The sequence below is a fragment of the Gallus gallus genome, chromosome 2 (assembly GCF_016699485.2).
Source record: "Gallus gallus isolate bGalGal1 chromosome 2, bGalGal1.mat.broiler.GRCg7b, whole genome shotgun sequence".
Lineage (NCBI taxonomy): Eukaryota > Metazoa > Chordata > Aves > Galliformes > Phasianidae > Gallus > Gallus gallus.
The window spans coordinates 1,643,886-1,671,103 of NC_052533.1; the positions used below are offsets into that span (position 1 = coordinate 1,643,886).

The following is a 27,218-nucleotide window of genomic DNA, read 5'->3' on the forward strand; positions in this document are numbered from 1 at the left end:
TCCATAACACCACAGTTTGAGCAGTGTTTTATTCCCTGTGATATCACATCTCCAGATGCAGAGGCAGCTCCAGGTGAGCCAGAATTAGGTTGGGAGTATCTTATTTGATCACTGAGGAAGCCTTAGTTTGTCAGCACAGACCAAGGAGTCTTGCCATCTGCCTTGGGCTGCAGGGATAGCTGGGGTGAAAACTGCCATCTGCCACACCACAGGAAGGCAAAGCTGTAGCAGAGGAAGAATTAAAAGATCATGAAGTGCTGAGAACGTGACAAATGATAGAATACCAACTACAAAACCAAACATGCTGGATAGGATTTGCATGCCCAAATTGGAGCCACTTAGAACATTCATGTTTAATATAAGGTAGATATATCTTAGACAGACCATGCTTCCAAAAGAAGAGTCAGCTCCTCTATTATAACCACTTACTTTGCAATGAGGGAATCTTGGCTTCGTCAGCTCAAGAAGAGATCAAAGATCAGGACTCAGGCTTGAACAATGCTCCAAATTGCCCATGTTGCCAAAGCTGGAATGGTCTGACACAGATGTGGCCCATGCCTCTCCCCTGCTCTCCCATGCACTACCCACATACAGTATGGGGAACAGCCAGGGTCACTGGGCCGTAAGGAAGAGTGGGGCAGATTGGCAGATTTGAGGGAAGCTGTGTGGGCAAACTCTACTGCTGCAGCTGCCCATAGGTATGCAGAAAATGCACGTGTTCATTTAATGTGCTTGTATGGAACAGCTGCTGTGAATATTGCAATAAAAAGATACTAAAATCCAAGTTTATACAAGACACAGGATTATTCATTAACCCACATTACAGATTCCTCTCTGTTTTCCTATAGCTATTATGGGTTGACAGCAACATGAGGAAGCAATAAATTACACTAAAAATACTTAATAATTATCAATAATTAATCAAACGAACAAACCACCGGACAAACATTTAATCGTTACTGGCCTCATTTCTCCTCTTAAAACTGTAAATAGAAGAGTTTCCTCCTACAGCATATTTCCTTTTTGATTTAAATACATGGTAAGGTTTTCAGGGAAAGAACATACAGTAAATCCAGCAGGATCAGTATCCATTTTATGTTTCTTAGGCCAAGCACTGTGCAGAAGCCCTTGTCTTTGTTACTGAACTGAACTCCTTTAAGACTTAAAACAGTGGTGTCAAATGCCCTGCAGTAGTTCTGGGGGGTACCACTGGAGGCTGCTGGCCCAGAAGGGCTGTTGTTCACGTTGGGACAACACTAGAAATTCACAGATATACCAAAAAACTTAGTTTCTGGGCATATTCCTTGCCTGTCTTTAATTCAATAGATACATTCCCATGAGAAGGCACTTCTTTCAGTAAAGTTAGGAAAAATAAGTTACTCAATACAAAGGATAAGCATGACAAATCCCAAGTGTTTTGATCTGCTGACAGGTAATTCCTATAGTTCTTGATGTTTAGTCAGAGAAATCAAGATGAAGAAAATGGCAAATATCTTTCAGGTATGTGAGAGCACTCATACACAAGTATTAACACATAGCAGCTCAGGACTTTGATGGAAAACAGAATTCTCAGCAGTACCAGAGCAATGCTCAATTTGGTGCTAAACAAAGGCAAAACTGCAAATTTTGTGCTTCCCAGAGTTTGAAAGTACATAAAGATCATAAACTTAGAGGCAGAAATTGAAAGGAAAGAATAAAATGGCATATTTCTTTGTTGCTTGCTGTATTTCATGCAGGCCCAGATTTCTCTTTTAAAGAGTAAACTCCACTTCAGCCCTAGAGAGCTAGAGCAGTCTGCTCCAGATCAAAATGGAAGATTGCGACGATCTCTTCTGGTCTTAATATCAACAAATCCTTTAAACAAATGCAGGTTTCCATGCAGAGCTTTTGCAGCTCTCTCTCTCTGTATATATTATAGCTGGCTATGAGTCTAGCCATTGAGTGGCTGTTCTGTGCAATAAATCGGCTGTGTTAAAATCATAAAAGGTAAACATGCTATGTTATGGCACTTCTTTGCACTTCCAGAGGGAGATTCGATGAGTCATTGAGTGAAGAGGTTGCTGAGCATTTTTTTCCTGCATTTGACCAGTCTTCTCTTCTCCTGACTACAATTTCTTAGTTGGGAAAATATCCACTTTTGTCCAGTTTTGAAAGGTAAGCCATCCAGGGTGTACCTGTTCCTGCATACAGGACTACAGAGGAAGGCAAGGGTGGGGTTAATCTCATGTAAACTACATTTATGGTAGTATCGTGCTTTCTCTTCGTGATCAGGTCACCTTGAAAAGAGATCCAACACACTTTTCCTGTCTGCCAACTTCCTATCTAGTGACTGACAAGGTCACCTTTGGTGACTGCTTAGATTTACATATTCAATCTTCAGATGCCTAATTTAGAGGAAATGAATCCCATCCGAAGTGAACTCTAAACCCAGATGAGTTTGGGGAGCACATTCCAGAAGTACTGAATTGAGAGACAAAGAGAAGAGAGAGGAAAGAAGACTCTTCTCCCACTGCCTGTAAATAAAACATAGTCACAGGATCATAGAATATCCCAAGTAAGAAAGAACATTCGAGCGTCACTGTGTTCAGTAAAGATCAGTAAATTCTAGAACTGCCAAAGACATTAAAGATGTAGAGAAATAAATTATCCAGTGCTTCTTTTTTTTCTATTGATTTCATTTTCACAAGACTGTAACTCTAGAAGAGATGGAAAGGAAGTGAGAAGAGGTTCAAGAGAAACTCAAGAGCTTGTACAAATCCTTGGTGTAAGGTAACTAGCAAGCCAATATGGACCCAAGACAAACAAGCTATATCAGTTTTCTTGAATTTTTCATGGAGGCTTAAGGAGATTATTCAAACCCGAATGCCCTGAGGGATGTTATGGACCAACAATGAACCTCTGAGGAAAAACCTAATCTTCTACAATTTATGCAGAATTGGTTATTGTCAGGATTTTGAATCACTGCAGTGCAGAAACATACAGACAAAAAGATGTTAATTGAATAAAAGAGCCAGATGTGTCAATGTTAAAATATTTAATTGCACATACATTAGCAAATGGGGGAGAACAAAGGCAGGGATGATATCTCTGTTTGGACTCCAATGTAAACGTGAAATTATGTCCCCAAAAGGTAAAACCTAATAGGCTCAATTAAGATCTAATTGAGCTTTTTTTTTTTTTTAATGAAATTTTAAAGAAACCATCTTTTGTCACTTGCCCACAGAGCGCTCACAGACAACAAACAGCTGATGCTGACATTACAATGTGCTGAGAGACATCTGCTTTCTCTGGGTGGCATCTTTATTGCATTTTACAAGGGCTGTGTATTTCAAATGATAACAAAATGATATTTTAGAAGTTAGCACAGTTATTTTTAACATAGAAGTGAGATCTTTATGCGTCAACTGGTCTGCAGCCCTACTACCTCTATCTGTCATGGGAAAGTATTCTTATCCTATAGTAACTTCTAATTAAATTTCTTTTTGGAGTGAAACTGTTCAAGCCCATGCCTGTGCTTAACCATGTCAGACCTGTCAAAATACATAAAGCTTTGATGGGATTTAATCCAAAACAGCTTGCTCAGAAGGATGTGTCACAGTTAGAAATTTATTTCTTCCTCTAATATGGACAGAAATAAGAAAAAAAATCATTTTTCTGGTGGCATCTTGCAGTCAGAGCTCTCTCAAAGCACCCTTATGTCCAGAAATGTTCACAGTTTTAAGGTTTTTTTCTCAATACAATTCTTGCTCTAGTAACCTCATATTTTGTTGTATTCTGCTTCTATGATGGCTTGGAAAATATACTCACAGTAATAAATTAGTAAATGAATAAATAAAAATCATTTAACAGGAAGAAATTGGAGACAGTACAGTGAGGATTCCAGAAGTCACATAAAGGTTCCTCCTTAGATCTGAAGAAGACTCAGTGTATCATCCATTTCATCCCTCTACAAAGCATGGACAGACTAGTGAAATGGTGGAGAAATGAGGCTGCTTAACTTAGCAGTTGCTAAAGACAAGGTGAAGATATTTTATAAAATGGTTAATGAAGTGGAGTATCCACTAGGTGGAGAAATCTCACATGGGTCTACAGCCAGCCTTCAACCATTGCAGTAGCTCAGATTAAGATGTCTAAATGTGACTTTCTACATGTGGGTTTGTGCAGGTGAGCTTGGTCCATAATATCCCATTACAAATAGTGGAGATCTGAAACTTCAATCAAATCAAAGCCCTGCATTTGGTCTGCCATTAATTCTCTCCATGGACTCTATAGCCTGGATCTTCACTTTCAGGAGAGGCCACTTGCGTGCTTAGCTAACGTAGAGTCTTAGTTGAACCACATTTTAAATGTAGTTGGCTGAATCTGGATGTAAGTGACCTTGCTTCACGGCCTTTAAATTTCATCTTGTTTTGCCTTAACTGATTCCATTTAAAGCTCCTGATGGTAGGCTTGCCCTTGCTGTTTGTGCAGAAGACTCTGTTCAAGGCCAAGTAGTCCAGGTCTGGCTGGGCTTTTCAGGTACCTGTAAAGAGAAACTTCAGACTACTTCTTAAGAAAAAATATATGTTCTCATTGCTACTCCTCTGCAAGAAAAAAAATAATGAAAAGGTGGATTTCTCTGAAATTGAACTGAATATGGAAAATAAATTTTCTTGCAAAGGTCAGTTTCACTGTAGTGAGGAGGAAATCATTGCATAGGTCAAGAATGACATTGCAATCCAGATGGCATTAGCAGTTGCTTACAGCAACCATGAAGGCAGACATTCCATTACTGTCTTTTGCAGAAATCTTTGGTTGACCTTAACAGCCTGTGTTTATTTTGCAGCTAATGTGAAGGAAGACACCTGTGAGATTGTTCTGAACTGTTTATGGGAACAGGCCAAAAATGTATCCCAATCAATGCCCAGATTAGAAGCCCAGGAACAGTTATTATTTTTTACACCGAAAGCAGCCACCTCTGAGCTAATGTGCATTTTGCCAACAACACTGAAGCAGTGTGCTATTATTATTTATTAGCTGTCTGACATAAACATCTTGAAACTCCAGACCAAAGTCAATTGTCCCGAGTGCTGTACAATCATAATTTAAGAGACCAAAGAACAAATAGTCTGAAAAATAGATATACTGAGAAAAAAAATATGGTGTTGAAGAGATCATGGGGGAAATAAGCCTTCTTTGTCAGGGTGATCCAACAGATGAGGGATAAAACCATGAAAAGAACTCTCTAACCCTAACCCTAACCTGTATCAAATTCATCAGTTAACACTGCCATGGGTCACATCACTTCTGTCTTTCATGGCTTCTTTCTGTGGTATTTGCATATGTGCGTATGAGAGAAAGAAGATAAGTCATCTGGAAAAGAGTCCCATCGGAGCCACGCAATAAAGCTGAGGGGCTACAGCAGTCCTCTAAGTTCCTGGGAGACCTGAACTACCAAATAAATATACCTAACCTCACAAACAGAAAGACTACTTGGTTAATTTCAGCCGCTTCTACTTCTGACTGCCACATTAATTGTGTTAATAAATGACACCAAATTAAATAAAGACATAGTATGAAATTTATTTGTTACCTTCTCCCTTTGTTTCAGGAGCATAATTGGGAATTTTGAAACACATAGGTGAAAAACAAATTATTCATATTATTCCATACATAACATCCATACTCAGAACTGCTTGTATACGTGTGCATACAAGTCATATATCTTACAAAGCTAAATATATCCAAATACTTATCAAGAGAAAAGATAGAAAAATAAACCTTAAAAGTAGTGTTTTCTCTTCCTTTCAAAAGTGAGATTTTGTTTTTTTGTTTTTTTGGTTTTTTTTGAAAGAAAAAATGACAGGAGTTTTTAAATTTAATTAAATTAATTAAATTAATTAAAAAGCCATTTAGACTTTTTTCCCCTCAAAAAAAAAAAAAAAAAAAAAGAAACAAAAAGCAACAAAAGGAGAGAAAAGAGGAGCTTTTTCAACCGTGGATTTACAGCTGCAATTTTAACCTGAAATGAGCAGCAACAGGCTTTGTTTGGGTTTGGCTGGTGGCACTTTTTATAAGCCCGCTGAATGCTTTCAATCAGATAATGCCATTGCAGCTATAACAAGTACTCAAAGAGGCATGAAATGGCCTTTGGGGATTTAAAAATAGCAGCATTGCTCTTGTTTTCCAATTTCGCTATTTTACTATCAAAGCCAGGCAATTCTCAAATGTAAACAATGCTGCAAAAGAATAACAGTCATAAAGCGTTTTACAAGCTGAAATCAGAATGATAGCTCTCATCTGCTGTGAGTCTTATTTAAAACGATCTGGATTCCCCCCTTCCCCCTCCCCCTCCCCATTTTCAGAGCTGCATAGAAATTTGTAACAAGATTTGTAACAAGGCTATGACATTTAATCAATCACTATCAGCACAGATGTGAGGACATACAACCCAGGGGTTTGAATCATGCTCCAGTAGCCCTTAAATTAATTCCCTTTTTATTGGTAAACTGGAAAAATGAAGACTTACTCCATCGGGTCAGTGAGTTACAATGGTGTTGACCATATTTGAAGCAAAATGTAATGAAATTCATAGAGTCAAACACGCAGAATAAAGAGCCAACCTCTGACTAAACCTACTTCTGTTATATCCAGTGCCTTAAAAACTGGATGACAGTGATGTGATATGGCAAGGAGAAATACGACGATTGGGATAGGGAAAATATTGACTTTTCTTAAATGTTCTCTTCCTGATTGGAAAGAAGGCAATTAAAAGACATTAATTAACGCAGCCCAAAATGTTTTGCAGTGTGATGATGATAATCTTCTGAGCTGTAAAAACGTGATGTTTGCAATTCTTGCCTTTCCTGATGAAAGAAGTAAATCAGAGCGACAGTTTATTGTGGAATCAAATAGAGAAGCAAGCAGAAGCTTAATCAGGCAGGCACAGCAAGAGCACGCTGATCTTATTCCTTTCAGTTTACCATCGCATTGCTGAAGAGAGAAACAGCAGAAATGCTACACGCATGACAGAGGGGACTTTGATATAGCACTGTGACTACATGGGTGAGCAGGAGCCACATCCCGCTTGCTATTTATGTCAGATCGATATTTAGGGGGAAACAAGTCTGCGTCATCACATTAGGCACCCAGGACTGTGTTAGTCAGAGGCTGGATGTAAGGTTAGTCACTGAGGCACCATGCCTTGTCATGTGGCAGAATTAACGCAACTAAAGCTACGTGAAAGCCCAATCTCATTCTTTTTGCGTGCCCACTAACAAAGATAGCATGATGTTGGTTACAGAGAATAAGGCTTTATCATATTTCTTCCTATCCTCTTTAAAAAAAAAAAAAATGTTGGAAAAACTGAGTTTACTATGGAAAGGGATTAGGTATTTTACATGAAGATTTTTCTCTGAATGTATATATAGAACACACATAAAATATAAAACTTAAATAGATATAGAAAATAACACAGGACAAGCATGCACAGTTAGAGAAAGGGCTCTGATACACAGAACAGAAGAGAAAGTAAAAGAAGAAAATGTCAAAATAGAGCCTAAAATTTAGAGCCTAAAATATGGCCTTATATTTTAGGAATTCTCTGTAACTACCAGGATATTTAAGATAGCATTCAGCTGCTCTACCTTCAAAGCCTTAAACATTTCATGTGTAAGTCTGAGCTCATCATCCCCTGATCCAGTCATCCATCTGAGCTAGTGACTGGAGAACAGACATTGCATTTTGATAAATGAAATCCATCCCAAACGTCCAGGTTAATCTCTCAGATCAGAAAAGCTCAGCTGTATTTTGCTGTAATTAGGAAGGACAAAGATAGCTTCGTTGGCCTCAGATCCTAGCCTGCAGGATTGTACCTGGGAACTAGCTTAAAACATTTTTGGTTTTAATCTGTTGTGATTCAACCCAGTTGGCAGCACAGAACCACATGGCTGTTCACTCACGCTCCAGTGTTGGGCTGAGGGAGAGAATGGAAAATGACATAATTAAAAGGCAGTTTAATAGGACAGGAAATGAAAGGAAAATAAAATAATGATAATAATAGAACAGTATAGAAAAGAAGGGAAGCGCAGTGCAATTGCTCAACACCCACTGACCAATACCCAACCAGTCCCCGAGCAGAGGCACATTTCCCCAGACAACTCTCCCCAGTTTTATTGTTTAATGTGATGCTGTATGGGATATCCCTTTGGCCAGTTCACGTCAGTTGTCCTGGTTCTGTCCCCACCCACTCCTTCTGCATCCCCAGTCCCTCTCTAGAAGGACAGTTAAGTACAGAAAGCTGAAAGAAGTGCATAAGGGAAGGATGGAGGGAACCATCACCGAATTAACATCCTTGCTGTCTCAGTGGAAACTGTAAATTGAAGGAAGAAGCCATCTCCCTGCACTTTGGTGTCTTCCTAGCGTCCTTCTGTCATCATAATTGATCAGTACGTCCCCCCAGAGCATAGCTCACGTAATCTGATACCCATACTGGCAGGAGATATATTGCCTATTGGAGATAATTGCCTACTTCTCATTCCTTTGGATTAACTTAGGGCCCTAGGGTGACTAACTCGGTTTTAGGCATCTAATATTTAGGCCTCAAATGATAGTGCAGATAAATTTCACTTAAGGCCTATGCCAGCAGTTTGTCATACTGCTTGACACTGATGATGGCCTCAGCAGAAAATGGTAGATTAGATTAGATCTGTCCCCAAGTTTGTCTTGAAAATGTGGAAGTCCAGTGACCTTTGTTTTGTGATACCTTCCCATGGATTAAACGTCACAGCACTCTAAAATTACCTCCAGATTTATTTAGTTTTTCTTTCCTTTTCTCTCAGCCTATATCTTCACTGCATTTGAAGGGCGACCTCAAAGGTTGCTCTCAAATCTATATTTTGTGTGCTGCACATTCTGGCAGCCAGTTGCCATGAGCTTAAACACAGAAAACCCTTCAGTGCCCTCAAGGTCCAAATGCCAGAACTACATGTGCAGACAGATGCTGGTTGCAGTCACCCAGGGGTTGTGTAAAGGTAGCCTGAGAGATGGATGCAGTGCAGAAAGACTCTCCAAAAGCTTCTTTGTCAGGTCAGAATGGTAGCATATGTAAGGTTCATGTCTAGACCATAGGCTTCCCCCTTGGAGATGGTTTTAGCCTCTCCATGTAGTCCATAAAGATACAGTCGTTGAGTTTGGGACTATGCTTCCCTTTGCCCTGAATCAGAACTCGAACATAGGTTAAATGAAGCATGGTCCATTCAGCTCAGTCCTTTCTGTCAGAGTACTGAGAAAGCAGGACGATTTGCTCATTGAAGCTTCTTGCAGTCTATGGTTACATTAAGTGAAAGTCCCTTTCTTTGATTGTTTTTATTTAACAAATATCTCTGATGACATCAAAGCTGTTCGTGTTGGACTCAACTTCTTGGGAAAAATAAAGTTAAAATAATTCTCTTTTTGCCATTTTCTTCATATATAATTAATTTCATGGCAACTGACCACAGCGTATTCAGTTACCTACAACTTAAAAAATGAAAGTAATCAGACTTATATATATATAAAAAATTGGTATGGACCCTTTTCTGTCCTGTTTTGCTGTTTCCAAGGTCTGTTGTGCATATCAGACTGCATCCTTCTGGGATGGTTCAATCTGGAGAAGAGGAGGCTCGGGGAGACCTTGTCACTCCTTACAACTGCCTGAGGGGAGGTTGTGGTGAGGAATGGCCTTAAGTTGTGCCAGGGGAGGGTCAGATTGGATAATAGGAAAACTTCTCAGAAAGAGTGGTGATGCAGTGGTACAGCTGCCAGTCACTGTCCCTGGAGGTGTTCGAGAGCCATGGAGATGTGGCACAGAGAGACATGGCCAGTGGACATGGTGGGAGTGGGTTGGACTTGGTGACATTAGTGTTTTTTTCTAACTGTAATGATTCTATGGTTCTGTGATTATAAGAAATTAATTCAAAAGCCACTTTCTTTTGACATTGTCATGTTGACTCACTTTGGCCTGTGATTCCAAGCACCTGCTAACAATTACTTCATATATGTGTATGCCACTGAAAAAGCCAAGGCACACTGATTTCCTTCACTGGGCTTTGAATTAACAACTTGAGTGGTAGGCTGTGACTCTCATCCACTCAGTGTTTAGTCTGGTCTGAATATTCCATCTGCTTTCTTTGATTTTTGGCTGAATACTAATCATTTTAATTGAAAACACATGTACAGACTTTAATTATTTACTCTGGATCCCTAAAGAGGAAGGCAATTTAATCTTGAAGAGTCCCAGAGAAATTGATAAAGCCTAATCACCGAGAAGGGTCCTGCAGATAATTGGGTGGCTTTGCATTTAAAAATGTACAAATTGTGAATTGCATTATTTAGCTTTAATTTGGCAGCCAGCTCTGAAATAGGAGAACTTGGGTCACTCAACTCAACTTAGGCAAAGGCACTGGTAAAACATTTTTATCCTCTCTTGGGTGTGAAGTGAGTGGAGAGTTCAGTTCTTCACCAGCTGGACATGCCATGATGTGTCCTTGCATTTTCTACTGTAAATCTTATGAAAGAAAGAAAGTGAAATCTCTCTTCCAAGACAAATGCAGGCTATTCTACATTTCTTAATCTGCCAATTAACTTTCTTTGTTATTACTTTTCTAAAATAGACATTTTCCTCAAAGAAAACACTTATCATCATTGATTCCCATGGACTTGAACACCTGCAGGTATTTTCCACTGCAGTGACAGTACATGATGCTACAATCAAGATTTCAAAGCAGGCAAAATTCTTCAGTATTTCTGTTAATCTCAGGGTTTCTTAAAACAGTCCTTTTTGGAACTGAAATTAGTTCCACATATTATCTGCCTTAAAAAAAAAAAAAATTCAGCTTCCTTTATTATCTTATGCAGAGTCCATTCAGACCTTCTGGTAGTGAGGAAAGGTGACTAAGAAATACAAGAGCTGAGATGGCCTTGCTTGTGCTTAATTGAGACTGTGGGAAAGTGGAGAATGGAACACAGACATATCTGAACATCTCATGTCCTTTACCTAAGTGTAGGAACAACTATCTCCTGGTATGTGCAGCTGCTGATAAGCCACAACTGATACAGAAATGGGAACCTCTGTGAGTTTTATGGCTACCATATTTCAAGATAGTAAATAATTAGAAAGGTGCACTAAGCAACCCCAAAGTAATGGATTTTAATGTGTGCTCACCGAAAGAGAGCATTCAGAAAACCACATTTTCCAAGATCTCCACTTCCTCTGGCTGTTCCTGTCTCCCTACCTTTTTCATAGGTCTTCTTAGTAAAGAGAACCACTGGAGGTGCCTTCTTCCTTTCACACAGAGGGTGGTGACGCACTGGAGCAGGTTGCCCAAGGAGGTTGTGGATGCCCCATAGCTGGAGACATTCAAGGCCAGGCTGGATGTGGCTCTGGTGGTTGACGACCCTGCACATAGCAGGGGGTTGGAACGAGCTGAGCATTGTGGTCCTTTTCAACCCAGGCCATTCTATGATTCTATGATTCAAAGCCTCCAGTTATTTAGTATAGCTTTCAACTTTTTGGTTGATCATGTGTCTTGTATCAATCCGGTATCTTGCTTAGGCAGGCGTAATCATCTCCTAGAAATTATTCTTTATATATGAGCAAGAGGAAGCTCATTAATAAATCAGTACAGAGAAACTGGCAAGGGATACATCCCAGTCCTTGTTCTTTCTGAACTATTGTTATTAAATAACCTACTGTCATTTTTGTTTTACACGCCACCAGTTGCAAGTTATCTTTTTTTGAGAGATGCAATAAGTTGAAGTGTAGTTATTCCCCATACTGACAGCCTACAGACATCCTTTACTGCTCCAATAAATCCAGTTTCATACAATTCAGCATTGCTCAGGTCAGCACCTGATCTATTCTCCTTATTGTCTGGATGAGGAGCTACGAGACATGGTTTAGTAGCTTGTGGTAGCAACGGTAATGGGAGGATGGTTGGATTAGATGATCTTGTAGGTCCTTTCCAACCTTGTGATTCTATGATTCTATGATTTTTCTAGCCTATTATTTCTATCAAACTTAATACTTTTCTTCAATTTTTTTTTCCAATTAGAATATTGCATTTAGTGAGTAGTAAACCAGAGATGTAGTTGGTACTTACTCTAGAGAAGTTTACTCTGTTTTTCTTTTTTCCTTGGGCTCAGCTTGGGATTCTTTAATGTCGTATGCATTTAAAATTAACAAATAGAAAAAGATGCACTAAGAAAGATGTTCAAACAGCTATTTTCTGTGACACATTCCATGCTCTTTGAAAGATCTCTCAACAGCTTTGACGTGTTTGAGGTTCATTAAGGGAAGAAACTTGGAGTCAAAATTATGTGAACAGCTCCAAACCTGCAACGTCTATTCCTCATGGCAAATGAAGGCAACAAATGGAAACGGCAATTTGGAAATACACTGCTTTCCTCCCCTCCGTTCATAGTTATTTCTCTTGTTTTCTGAATGGTTCATATGTGACCTGGATACATCTATACTGCACTTAGATAGCACTTCAAGTAATGTATCGGTGTAATTATAGGATTTTCTTCAAAGGGATAAACCATTCTATTTCTTCAAGTCTAAACCACATGAAAGGGAAATTTGAGAAAAATTTAGCTGAGTTCCAGTAACAGTATTTATCACAGCACGTGCAGGTAGGAGACAAGTTTCCTTCCATGTGTTAGCTCAGGAGACAAGAATTTCCAACCATTAGGCCTGACACTTGTGATCTCCTCCAGCTGGGATGCTGTGATGGTGCACATGAGGATAGGAACCCACCCCAAGCAGTGGCTGCTGCTATCTGTGGGGACATTACCAAGACCAGTGCTGAAGGTTAACATCTGCTTGGCATCTGCGAGTTCAAGAGCCTTCCTACTTCAGTCTTCTCCTCCTTGTAGATGCTACCATCTTCTTTTGGAAGAGCTATCACCCTAAGGGGATTGTATCATATACTTGATGTCTTCATGGAAGGTTAATACTGTTTCAAAGATGAGATTGAAATTAACGTAGTCTTGTTGTACTGGGATATCAGGGGTTCCCTGATGGGACAGATGTCCCCCAAAAAGAAATACGTACAAACATCTTACTTTTCTCCACTGTCCATTTCACATTTTAGAGCTGTAAAGAATCAGGGAATTAATGCAGCAGTATTTCTTTCCAGGTGCCTCAGGATAAGATCTGACTGAATAGGATTTGTTAGTATAAATAAGGAAACTTTGAAAATCCAATGCATTCTTCATTCTGTGACATTTAATAGGCAGTAGCGTTAAGGTGGATCATCAACATTTGCATATTACAATTGTTTTTGCATAGGTTTGGGAAGACTGAATTAACATGGACCTGTTAATTGTATCAGCTTTTTAATTAGTTTATTTCACTGCTGTTCTCAAATATCTATGCAAGTGAACTTTAAAGTAGCTGCTGAATAGATTTATGACTTAAATTAAAATGTGAACACAATTTCTCTCTCCTTAGCTACTCGGATCTCATAGATTGCTTAATTGAATGTAGTGGAGCCGGATTTGTTCATATTCACTGAGACAAAGATGAACCAGGGAAACTAATAAAGAAATTAATCTTTGCAGACTGCAGTCCACTAAAAGCAGTCTAGACATCCAAAATCACCCACTTCTCTCTTAAAATGGGAGATTAGGGTGCACAGTTGAGCTATTTAATTAGTTGTATCCAGTGCAAGTCAATGAGGGGAGAAAGGGTGGGATCTATAATGGCCATCTCCTTTGATGTGGACTCACCTTCTGGGAGGATCCGTATCTATCACTGACTGTAGGAGAAACTCAGCAATTAATCTGTGTTGAACACCAAATACTACGCACTGAGATGACTCACAGCTTGTGATCATGATTGGTGCTTTTGTGCCTTAATCTCAAAATGTCCTTCTTCTGTCTTCCCTAGAAAACTGCCCTTTAAGGAATGAATCTAATAAACAGTGCTGGTAATATTGCAAGTACTTTCGACTGGAAAAGGGAAAATAAATATATGTCAAGCTCTGGTTTGAACTGCTAACAGTGGCAGGAAACTTACTGTCTTCAAAACTGTGGGCTTGATTCCTTAAAAATCAAAGCAAGTACCAGGCTAAAATGTGAAAACAAAGTGATAAACCGCCAAATATTAGAAAGAGAGGAATTATCAGAAAATACTTGAAGAGGATCTGGTATTGTATGTTACCTGTAGCAATGGAATGACACACAAGGAGATGGTAAGAAATAAATCAGTACTTTCTTATTATTAACGTGTTCTGACTCTGCACTTCTACGGGGAGAAATAAAGACAGACAGCTTTATAGTCCTCCTCTGACCTCCCTTTGATCACAGGTACTACTCCCTCAGTGTTTCTCTAATAAGAAATGTAAGTAAAGGATGAACTTCTCTTTATGTGTGGTGTCCTCCGGTGTCAGAACAGGACAAGGCTGTCATCTCTTGGTATGGGAATAGGTTTACTGATGAATCTGCAAACCCCAGATGTCCATGTCCACCCTGCCCTTCTTCTAGAGCCTCCATGGAGACACGGTAGAATGGAAGGTAACTGTGTTCCCATAGCCACTACATTTCATAGTCCAGCATATAAACAGAAACCCAGATTGATTCTAGAGAAGTAAACCATCATGCTACCTCCATGTTAGGACAAAGCCATCTACTACAGTTGTGGAGCAGACCTCTGGGACCTGCATAACCTCAAGTCACATTAGGATGAGCCTCACTATTTTGTAAGGTGAAAGTTTAAACCAGAAAACAGTGAAATGATGGGCATGTCTCTTGTGATAAGACACCACTTAGGACACAACAGCAGTAAAAACATCTGGTCTATTTGTTATTTGTATGGTGGAATTTCACTGCTTTGGCTGAGTCTTGTCTAATTATTATTTCTGTTTGCAATACAAATAGATCTCTGCCTGTAATTCTACCTAAATATTCACTGCATTAGCCAGACTCTAACAGGTACAGTTCTTAATTGCCTCCCTGAAACTGTACTTGTTTCCACTAGATCATTATGCAATATGAAGGTAATTTAATTTGGCTTGTGTAAGAAACCTTGAAGACTGCCAACAGTTCAAAAAGCGGATTATAGCAAATGACAGGGGATTTTAGGTTGTTCATTTCTTTGTTTTCCAGAGTCTTCACCCACTCTAGCTTCCATCTGTTGGGTGTTGTTTCCACCCCCACTCCCACCCCCCCCCCCCCCCCCCCCCCGCTACTTCTAAAGGTCCTTTATTTATGTTTTGTACCCTTCTGTTTCCACAGAAATGTTTATTGTCAGAAAGACAGGCGAGCACAGGGCAGACTGCTTGCAGGAGTGGAGGAAATGACAGCCTCATCCCTGATGAGACATTTTTCCTCTCAGTAAGGGACAACTGTGCATCATCATAATGGGTGCTGGAGAAAATGCAGGGGATATACATTCAATGTATCCTTAAGTATTATTCTCACAAAGCTTTATTTTTTCTGGGGTGAAAAGTGTTCCCAAAAAGCACCTTTTCTGCTGTAAATAAATATGGGAATTCTGAGGGACTGTGCATGCAAACATGGACCTTTGCTCATAGAGGTGAATGGAAATATGAAACAAAAACAGTCAGACTTTGCCAAAACAAAAATCTAAACATCCTAAACAATTTCATATTAGATTAGTTTGGTGTCTCATTAATGATATTTTAGAGGAGTTCTGTTTGTTTGTTATTAAGTCAATAGCATAAAAAATAAAAAATATGCTGGAGAGAAAAACAGATGTTAACTGGAAAATATATGTATAAATATATATCCTACCATTATTTATATTCAAAACTATTTTCAATTAAATGTTTTCAACCAGATTGTAATGAAAAAGTCCTGTATTTCTACTACGTCTAAGCTAAACCTACTATTAAGAAAGGTGATTAAAACTGTGGGCAGCATGATCATGCTAACTTATATCTAGATAAGACAGTAATGAAGTTGGCCTGAATTTTTGAAGCATTACCATTGTAAACTTCTACCATAAAGACTCTAACAAAAAGGTTTTGCAACCTAAAGTGATGGGAAGTGAGATGGCAAGTGTATGATGGTCCCACAGTTTCATGGTGGCAGACCAGGAGAAAACAGATGACCTTGAGTTTGTTTCAGGAAGTCACAGCAATGGAATTCATGCCCTCTAACAAGTTAGAATAGTAGAGTTACAGAATCATCTAAATGAACAATGATCTTCAAGATCATCAACTCCACCTATCAACCTGGCTTACTGAGTCCCTTCAGCAAACCATGTCCCTGATTGCCACCCTAGCTACATACAAGGTAGCCATAACCAAGCCATCCAAGCTCTGTAAAGGGCTACTGGGAGTATGGAGGCATCTCCATAGGATACCTGAATGTAAACCAAATCATGTTAAAAGCGTGCTTTAGGAAAGACTGAGTGTTGTAGGGAAGTGCAGACCTCCCTTCTTTGACTTCAGAAGATTGAGTGCTCAACTCAGATGCCCCATGTAGTTGTTTAGTGCAGTCTGAGATGCCATAAGTATTCTTCTCGGTTTCTAGCTTCTGCAGAGGTCTTTCACAGATCCTATGCCATCTGCCCATGCCCCTAAGGGAGAAATTCATCTCAAGATTAAGGCATCCAAACTCTAAGTGCAAGTTTCTCCATATGAGATGAGTGTTTTAGCTCCATTTACATTCAGTGGAGATAATCTAGTCAGTCTGGTTGCTAATGGTGATCAACCAGAAAGGACAGGATTTAATTGCCAAGCAGAAGCATTCAGTATCATTTCAGGCACTGTGGGGTGCTCTCCTGGCCTCCAACTATACCACCAGATGGGTGAAAGAAAGATCCTTTGTAATACCTGCTGGTTCCATGCAGATATGTTAGTTCAGAAGTTAAGACAATGTAATTTACTATAGCCACCAGGTTTACATGTAGGTATCTACATGTAGCTGCCCAAATAAATAGATATTTCAATTTCAGATTGAACTCTGCCCTAAAATGGTCTTATACCAAATACTGAGCTTTCAGAGGGCTGCATTTAGGTTGGAGGGATTCTGCTGCTAACAACAAAACTGTGCTAACTCTTAGGGATGTAGTTATGTAATTCATGCCTGATATTCCTTCCTTCTTTTTGCCAGACCCACAGGTATGTCAGCATGGAGAAGATAAAGTTTATATTATTTGATGTTACAGTGATAATGCTCAATTAGAGCATTTTCATTCACATCTGCAAAGGCGGGTGCCAAGAAAAATCATTTCAATCTGTTTGATGTTCCAGATCATGAAACGGTCAATTAAGAAAAGGACTGCAAGCATGCATGCTTCATCAGTGGGTGCAATTAGAAATGTTGCAAGCATTCTCTGCACAAACAGCTCTATCCATTGCCTCCTGCCCCTTTAGCCTAGCAGAAATGTGATCTACTTCATCTTTTATGCTCAGAATAAAAGTGCATTAAAACTTTCACAGCCCTTTTGAACTCTTATTTTCTTCTGATTCAAATTTAACTATGAAATGAAAAGGAGTCTTTTACAGTTTTTTTCTCTCTCTTGTAAGTTATTTATTCATTCATTCATTTCACTTCACCATTGAGGAGTATGAAACCTGGCATATAGGAAGTGCTAGCATTCCATGCAGGACAAAGGAAAGTACCATGATAATCACCAAGTGGGAAAATGGGAAGTTAAAAAAAAAAAAAAAAAGAAAGAAAAAAAAAAAAAAAAGGAAAAAGGAGAGAAAAAAAGAGAAAAAGGAAAGGAAATGAGAGAAAATAAAATATGAGAGGAAGAAAATTCTCCATTTACCTCTTTGTTCACTATCTCTACTTTTTGAACTTCATTCAGACAATTTACACAAGAAAGCACTAAGAACGACCTGGAGTCAAACTGAAAGAATGTGAAGGACAGTACAGACCAAAGGCTCTTTAAATTTCCACAGTATAAGGAAAAAAACAAAACAAAAAAACCTGCAGAAAGTGGGGTAGGATCCTTTTATTTCATTCCAATCTTCAAATTAAAATTTTGCGTTTGTGCCAGATCTGAACACTGAAGTCAAATCTTCAAAATCATGAGTCCAGATTAAGAGTAAGGATATTTTAGAAAAGATGTGTTTTCATTTATTTTGTTTACTTTCTGGTGTTCCAGACTCACAATACATCCCTGTTGTATTTTTCACCGTGACCAAGAGATCCTGGGGACTTTCTTTAGATAAAACACAGAGCTGAGGCATCAAGATGAGCTTCTCACACATTTCTATGAATTTATCTTAAAAAAAACTATGATTCCTTGCAAGATTAGCTTTAAAACTGGAGCACTGAAAGGCTTGAATGTTCTCAAACTTTTTGTCATTAACTGGCCGACTGAGCAATTTTTCTTTATGTCTTATTCAGGAGGCAAATAACAAGAATAAAAGCTGGCATTGCTCAGAGACGAAAAGATAAGGAAATTTTTACTAGAAAGTGACTCTTCCGTAAGCCTACTCATTTTCATTAACACTTTGAGACGTGATGAAGATGATCAGAAATTCAACTTACTGTGAGTGACTGCCAGATGATGGGTTGTTTAGTGCAGACCGCCAATGCTCTGAGTTAATCAGGCTCATGCTGAAGTTGATTGAAGTGCAGTGGTTGAATTCACCTATCAAGAGACATTCATTGGTTCTTGGGAAACAAGGTCAAGATTCCCTCCATGGCAACACCAACATTTGAGCCTACTGATTACAATAGAAAAAAGATAAATTAATTCGTATTGTTGCTATTATATGCAGTCTAGATGGTTTGTTCTCGTTTTCATTATTCGTTTGCGTATCCAGGCCACAGAATTTATACATACGCTTTTTGGCAGGAGCTGAAAATAGCAGGAAAAAATATGCCAAAGACTGAAAGGATTTCTTTTGCAATTATCAACCACTGGCAACTCAAGCCAAATTTGTGATATATGGTCTTAAGGGACAGTAGGGACCACTGCCAGCAAATCTCATGGTATCACAAGACAAATCATTGAATTTGGGTAAGTTAAGTGTTCATTAGTTCAGTGCGAATTTCTTCTGTGTGGTAAAGAGAGGAACAGACTCTTATCTATGGCAGGCGTAAATCCAGTTGATATAAAGGTTAATGAGAATTTTTTTTCCATTAACTGATATAAGTGGAAAAAAATATATAATTGGCACAGATTGCCTGCTGGAATAATGGGAAATAATTCTTCTTACCTTAGTGGAAACACGAAGATAAGGATTGGACTGTCCCAGGTGTTAACTATTACAGCAAAATTATCAAGTAGGAAAAAATAACAATAAGAAAGATGAATAAGTGTTATTCATTATTTTGTAAAAGTGTGACTGCATAGAGCCCCGGAGGAGTGTTTAGTGTGGAAATAAAACACCGAGAACAAGCAGGCTTTTGTATTTCTTTAAGGATATTCAGCATATTCCCTTCCAGCACATATAAATAATGGATTGTCTAAGGTTTATTATTTATTACTTTTTTTTTTTTTTTTTGGCATGACTTGTCCTTCTGTCAGGTTTGTAGCTCTTAAAATGACATTTGTGGCTTAACCATTTTCTACAGCAGTGCTGGTTCCCTCCTCCTGGCAGCTGGCTTTGCTTATAATAACATTTATTGCACCATCTCCTGGGCCTGTTATCTTATGATCCCTGCAGTCTAATGAATGGTCCATGACATTATTATGGGCTCGCTAATTTCCAAACAGATATTGTTCCATGGCTCAGTGCTTTCAATGTGATGACTGAGCAGGCAGTTGCCCAGCCCTGAAAACCCTGAGTTTGATAATATTTTCAAGCAAGTTCAGCATCCTGGGAAGGCTGATGTGTTACTGAGTCAGCACATTAGGGGAAATACCCAAAACTATCTAAACAGGGCACAGAAAGATTTTAAAAAGTGCAAAGAAGTAAACTGAGAAATCATCATGGGTGTTGCGAGAGAAATGTCTCATGACAATGGCAACAATCAGCCCTGATGATTCTCACTCTCATTAAAAAATGAGAATGTCTGTGCTGATTACACTGTTATGGCCCCATCTTCATCACCAGCCACCAGCCAGGCTTTGTAAAATCAAACACCTTCCTCCCATCTTTCTTCATACCAAGGAAGAATTTAACTTCTTGGCAAGACCTATGTATCACAGTTTGTCTTCCTCAATACTGCACAGCTCACTGATTCAGTATCTCTGGAGAGACCTGTGAATCTCTTGCAAATTAAATGTAAATGTGAAACCAAAATAACAAACTTATTTCCAAAGAGTTTTCAAGCAAGACAAAGTGTAAACTTGGCTTCAAGCTCTCAGTGCATCAGTTTAGTCCCGATTATAAAATAAAATGAGGCATATAAACCAACAGTGTTTTATTCAAGCACACTGATGCTAAGTAAGTTCATCCCCCCCACTTTCTCTCTCCTTACACTAACACATTGGACTACCATAACATAACAGAAAATTGTTCCTGGTTTGTATCTCAGAGGTTAGATGTTCTTGCAATTAGACATAATTAAGTCTGGTGTCATAACCTGCTTCTGAGCAAACAACACGTCTTTATTTGGCGGCCTTTCAGTATCTGAAGGGACTGTAGAAGGAAGGGGACAGACTTTGTAGCAGAGTCTGTTGTGATAGGGCAAGGGGAAATAGTTTCAATCTAAAAGAGGGGAGATTTAGACTGTATATAAGGAAAAAGTTGTTTACAATAAGGGTGGTGAGGCACTGGCACAGGCTGCCCAGAGAGGTGGTGGTGCCCCATCCCTGGAGACACTCAAGGTCAAGGGATGGGCTCTGAGCACCTGATGGAGTTGTGGGTGTTGCTGTGCATTGCAGGTGAATAGATGACCTTTAAAGATCCCTTGCAGCTCATATGATTCTATGAATCTATGATTTGACTATACTGATTGAAATTAGCCTGCTTTTGTTGTTGTTGTTTTTACTAGAGCCAATTTACAAACTGTTCCTTTTATAGATTATATCTGAGTGTTGTAGGCCAGTAATTAATTATTCTGGTTTATAAAAGAGGCTGTACTTAAGTGCACTGAGACACCATGGCAGAGGTTTCCTTTGGCACTGGATACAGGAAGAATTTTGCTATGGATGGATGGTACTGAGCTGCTAACTTCAGTGTCCCTCTGGACGTGGCTCCAGCAGCCATGAAAATGCTCTCTGGGCTTTTTAGGTACATATCAGAATGCACAGCTTGGTACTAAATGTGTTTCCTGCTGTTGTACTTCATGGATGCCAGCCCATGTACCGAAAAGCATTTTCTCCATTTGTTGAATAATTACAAACTGCTTAATGTGCTTAACGCATTTACAAAATGTCAATTCATTCTCAGAAAATAATGAACCAGGACTTTAATCTCATCCTGAAGACAGACTGTCTCAAATACAGTTCTTACGTTCTTTACTACGAGAGTGGTGAGGTGCTGGAATAGGCTGCCCAGAGAGGCTGTGGATGCCCCATCCCTGGAGGTGTTCAAGGCCAGGCTGTATGGGGCCCTGTGCAGCCTGGTTTGGTATTAAATGTGGAGGTTGGTAGACCTGCATGCATCAGGGGGGTTGGAGCTTCATGATCCTTAAGGTCCCTTCCAACCCAAGCCATTCTATGATTCTATGATTCTATGAAATACTTTATCTGTGCAATGAGGACACTTTAAGCATAAGAAAGAGCATGAACCAAAGACCAAAGGTCTCTGGACAGACTCTAAAATAGATAACGTTAAGTTGTTTTCTTAAATCATTGTGGGTGTTTTTTGTTTGTTTGTTTGTTTGTTTTCTAAGTTGATACACTGCCTTTTGCTTTTAACACACAAACATGAAACATTTAGGACACATGCAGTGTTATCCCAAAAAAGCTGAAAGCTGTTGCATAATTCTGGTATTTTGGATGCCTTTGCTTTTAACTCCAAAGGCTGGCACCCTTCTAGCTTGCTGTTGTATATTTTAGAGTTTGTTGCTAACACATGGCAATTGTCATCAGTTTCTAGTTTAGCTTGCAAGGTGTGCTCTTGAATGACCATTGTGCTCTGAATGACCAGAAAAGAAACATAAGAAAGGAAGAAAGCACACACTCAACCATCCCTGCAAATACTGCGAGAGGTGTGGATTAAGTAATGCCTTTTGTTTATAAATAGGAAGTCAGTGAAAACATGCGTTGCAGTCCTGCCAAAAACTTAAAATAGATTTTGACAATGCAAACAGAGCAGAATTCACTATGACTGGCAGTGCACACTGCACCTCTTCAGTAAGATTTCAGCAGCCGGCAAAGATTGATTCAGCTTTCAGGACAGATGAGAATTACCTTCCGACTTCATACAGTACTTTTCCAAGATGCCTAACTAAACCAGATTAACTCCTCAGGCTCCATGATTGACCATAGAATCTAATTCTGATGGACAACAGGTTGGCCATGAGCCAGCGGTGTGCCCTGGTGGCCAAGAAGGCCAATGGAACCTTCACTGGGTTGCACTAAAAAGAGCTTGGCCAGAAGGGCAAGGGAGGTGATCTTCTCCCTCTAGTCTTCTTTATACTTCTGTGTCCAGTTCTGGGCTCCTCAGTTCAAAAAAAGACAGGGATCTCCTAGAAGGAGTCCAGTGGAGGGACACAATGATGACAAAGGGTCTGGAGCATCTCCCATATGAGGAAAGGTTGAGTGACCTGGGTCTGTTCAGCCTGGGGAAAAGAAGACTCAGAGGTGATCTTATCAATGTTGATAAATATCTAAAGGGAGGTGGAAGGCAAATGGGTGAGGCCAGGCTCTTCTTGGTGGTGTGTAGCAATAGGACAAGGAGCAGTGGCCTAAAATTTGAACACAGGATGTTCTATACTAACATGTGGATAAACTTCTTTACAACAAGGGTGATGGAACACTGGAACAGGTTGCCCAGAGAGGTTGTGGAACCTCCTTCTATGGAGCTACTCAAGACCCATCTGGACGCTGACTTGTGCGACCGACTGACTCAATGATCTATCGAGGTCCCTTTCAACCTCTGGAATTCAGTGATTATGTGATTCTGTAATTATAGATGGTAATATTGTGGTCCCTGCTGTTTGGTCCAGATATGTGCTCAGCAGAGTTCATTCTTCAGACATCTTCTAGGAGATACCGTATTAAAGCCTTTTCAGAGTCATCAGAGTTGGATATAGAATCACAGAATCACAGAATGGCTTGGGTGGGAAGGGACTTTGAAGGTCATCTTATTCCAACCCCCTGCCATGGGCTGGTTGTCCCCCACCAGATCAGTCTGCCCAGGGCTCCATTCAGCCTGGCCTTGGTCACCTCCGTAGGACTCATAGGCCATAAAGATTGCTTCCTGCTGATTGAAAGTCTTAAAATGACATCTGTTGATCAGGCAGAAGCTGACTGATCTCTGTAGCACAGATGGAGCAAGCTTCCTGAATCTGCGTGTAGTTAAATAGACATCAAGATGTCTAAATACCTTCAAAAAAAAAAGATCCATAAAGAGTATCTCGATGGTATTCAGAAGTGTTGGAACTGGCAGTATGCTTGCTCTATTCCCCTGTTCAGAAGTCTGGTTTCTAGGAAGTGGAGCATGCTGCTTCGATGCTTTCAGAAAGGGAGGAGTGAAATCGAATCGAATAATGATTGGAACATGTGATCCAGATTTACTCCATGAAAAATCATCCTAAAAACACACAGGGCTGGGTAACTACCCAACATGGTAGGCAATTGTCTCCTCTTCTCTCCTGCTGTGCTGAATACTCACTTCCCCACAAAGCAGAGAAAAAGAAATCCCATGTGCTCTTGTTTCCATTCCCTCATGGATTTTCTGCCTTTTATTTTTTCCCCCTCTTGATGCATTTCTTTCTCTCCCAGTAATATTATGAAAAATAAATAAATAAATAAAACAAATAGACCCCACCCCAATAAAATCGTTCTGCTTTGAAATGGCCATTGTACTCATGTTCCAAGCAATTACATTTCAGGAACAAGTATTTTTATGATTTTAAGCACAGAGCACTCAGCAGCATGATTCTCTGTTAAAAACCAGCAGCATTTTACCATAAAGGGAATAGGAAGAAGAAGTCTCAGAAGAAATATTCCCCCAGCAAATATTTCTGCTCTCTGAAATGTGTCACTTCCATAATTCATTCTGTGCTCTGGGAAATAAATATAACTGTACTGGAAATGAGCATTTAATTAGTGCTTTAGTACAAATACCAACCACCTCCTGTGTTAATAACTAACGTTTGGGGCTGTAAATGTTTACCAGGTAAATATCATGTCATTATAAGGATCTGTCTGAGCTCAGGCATGGAAAATTAAGGGGATGAATTTGCTGGCTTGGTCATCCAGTGTCCTAGGGAGATCAGCTGATGGTATAATATAGTGTGATCAGGAGGTGCTGGAGGTCAAAGAATTGCCATAATCTTGATCATGGGGGAATGAGTTTCAAGCACCGTAGTGATAAGAGCAACAGTGATTTTTTATGCAGTTAAAGTCACAAAAAAGGTATTCACATAACTACAAAGTGATTTTCACTGCAAACATAATGATGGTTTCTGTGAAATAGCCTATGCTCAGTCCAGGAAGTTGGAGAAGTCCTCCTAAAGGGGTCCAGGAACCGCCAGTTTCAAAGTGTGATGTGGACAGAGAATGGACCCTGCACAGAGAGAAGTGTGATGTTCACAAGCCCAGATGCACACTGTGCAATGAGGAGGTTGGTGCTGTACCAAGCAGTAAAGGAGAGAGTAGCTCAGGGGGCCAATACATTTATATGTGTTCTCAAATGGAATTTTAGCACACACTAAAAAGAAATAGCTGGAGCTGAGACTGGAAGCTAAATCTCCCTCATCCAGGGGACAGCCCCAACTAAAATTCATTCAACTGAAGGTTGCTAAAGCAGCCATAATGGATTTCTACAATTCTATAAACAACTAGGCTGAGTTCATACAAATAGCTCAAATAAACATAAACACAAACATAGTGTTAAGCCTCAATTAACACTAAGCCATGTGCACTACGGTTTAATTCCACTCCTTTCTGGCAGTGCTCATGTTCATATCTAAGCCAGAGGGACTCCAGCACTGTACATCTTCAGCAATCCCACTGTTCCCTCTGGGACCTCCATGTCTTCTGTGACATATCTTTCACCTCCACTGTCCATTGGAAGAGACAAACTTGGAAGGATAAAAAAGACAAATATCCCAGAAGATGTTTTACACTTCCCTGGGATGCACAGCCTCAAACCTCTGAAGTAAGCTCTCTCTGAAATAAAGTGGAGCTGAGTGTAAAGCTCCACTTAAGGGAGGAAAGGTGTGGCGGGGAAAGGGTGGTGGTGGGGAAAGGGTGAGGGTGGCTCTTGGGGTAAACCCTACATATTGCTGCACACCCACCCAGGCAGGCTTTGCATCATTTTGGTAAAAGATTTGTTGAGTACAAATACTGGACAAAATGTATTCTTGCTCTGCTAAAGCTGGCAGTGAAAATACAGCTGAATCACAAAAGGAGAGAAAGATGTTGTACAGTGGCTTTGAGCCCAATCTGCCACAATGAAGCTCAGCAAGAAACCTCCAGATTTGAATCCATAACAGTTTTGTGCCAGGCAGTCAAATCTTTTGCTAGGTTCTGTACTGTTGGTGCAAGGAGAAGAAGGGTGTTTCTCACACAAAATGTTTATTCTGAAATTCTCCTGATGATGCACCATGGTGATGGCTGGGAGATAACCATGACATATTGCAGATATATAGTACCTACATTGACGGTTTATGTCAGCAGTTCCAATCTGTGAGCAATTCAGTTCATCTGGTGTTGGCAGAGGTGGAAGATAATTTGGAACATCCAGTGCATGCTGAGGATGTTCATGGATATGCAGCTCTAGGACCAGTGTCAGATACCTCGTGCTGCCATACTAGTAGCTGCTGTTTAAGTTCTGCCCTGGGAGATACTCCCCCAGAGTGTGGAAAGTGTGGACTTTGACATAGAGCCACTCTGCACACATGAGCTGGCAACAGAAGTTATTCTTCTACTTTCTCTACCTGGCAACCTTTTACGTAATATGGAGAGAATACTCACATTTATGGGATGTGTGAGGTGCCCTCTGGCCTTGTGTCTGATAATTATGACGCACAGGAGAAACTGTTCCTGTAACTGATTAACCAGCTGACATTAAAGGAATGTTTTGCTTCATTTAAACCAAGTTGGGTGATATTTTTCCCCCTTTGTCACACACTGTGCCTATGTTATTTCAATGGACTCTCTTCACAACAGATAGAAAAAGGAGAGGAGAGGAGAAGAAAAGGAAATAAGACAGAAAGTAGATTATTTAATAAAGATTTCTGCAGACTAGCTATTCCTCAATCTAGTATTCGTACTGATATAGGAAGGATCTTATTTAAACTTTGAATTAATCTTTTTTATTGTTTTTGATGAGAAAGAGGAGCCCAGGTTTTCATAGCCTTTGACTGAGAACATGACTATCCAGTCTGATTGATCAGTCATTTAGGTTAACAAGAATTTACCAAAGGTACATATCTTACGATGTTCCCAGGATTAATTTCCTTTCAGGATCATAAAACTTTGTACATTTGGCAAATTCGTGTGAACTTCAGTCATAGAGCCACAGCTGATAGCTATTTTCTCCACACGATCCTTTTCCCCAGTAGACTCATGCAGTCTGAACCAATGCAATCTTTCTGCTTGCTGTTGTCAGATCAGCAGTCACTAATCACACCTCTTACTGTGATACCCAAGAGGTATTCATGCACTTGTAGTGACATCAAAGTTCAAGGCAGTAATGAATGTTTCAACCTGTCTGCTCTCCATGCCTGTCAAAGCTTGTTCTTCATGTATAGTGAATATAGAGAAGTAAAAGTTATATTGAAATAAACTATTCAGATGATCTGCCTATTCATCATCTCTAATTACTTAAGAAGTTCATGATTACAGTGATGAAATTCAACTCATGCATCGTTTACCACTCATAATTCGTATTTACCCATGATGCAGACACTTTAGTCATGCTTATAGTGAGGCAGAGGAAAGGAATGTAAACTTTTAGGGTATAGTTCAGATGGTCCATTTTGGGTGAATTGTGCTTTGTTTCCCATTCATAGGACTGGGGACTTGCAAGCAATCCCCAGACTAGCAGCTCAGGCATGCCATCTTGATCATAGATATCTGTGTTCTCACAGTTGAATCATACCCTAGATACTTAGGTCACTCATTGCTCTCTTGATTTTACATAATCCAGCAATATCTAATTTTACTTTGTTAGAAGAGCCAAGTATAACTACCTTGGAATTAC

At 39.6% G+C, this 27,218-nt stretch overlaps 2 long non-coding RNA genes across 3 annotated transcripts; one reads left to right on the top strand and one right to left on the bottom strand.

The window, feature by feature from the left end:
• Positions 1–25,839, bottom strand: LOC121109839. 2 transcript variants are annotated; one of them, XR_006938550.1, is made up of 4 exons: positions 25,670–25,839; positions 19,167–19,212; positions 18,493–18,595; positions 1–222 (listed from the first exon to the last, which is right to left on the bottom strand). It is a non-coding gene; the product is annotated as an uncharacterized LOC121109839 (long non-coding RNA). The 2 variants fall into 2 exon arrangements; XR_005857391.2 differs by lacking the exon at positions 19,167–19,212.
• Positions 13,409–17,426, top strand: LOC121109840. Its single transcript, XR_005857604.1, has 4 exons — positions 13,409–14,725; positions 15,256–15,354; positions 17,101–17,108; positions 17,241–17,426. It is a non-coding gene; the product is annotated as an uncharacterized LOC121109840 (long non-coding RNA).
• Positions 25,840–27,218: the final 1,379 nt, after the last annotated feature.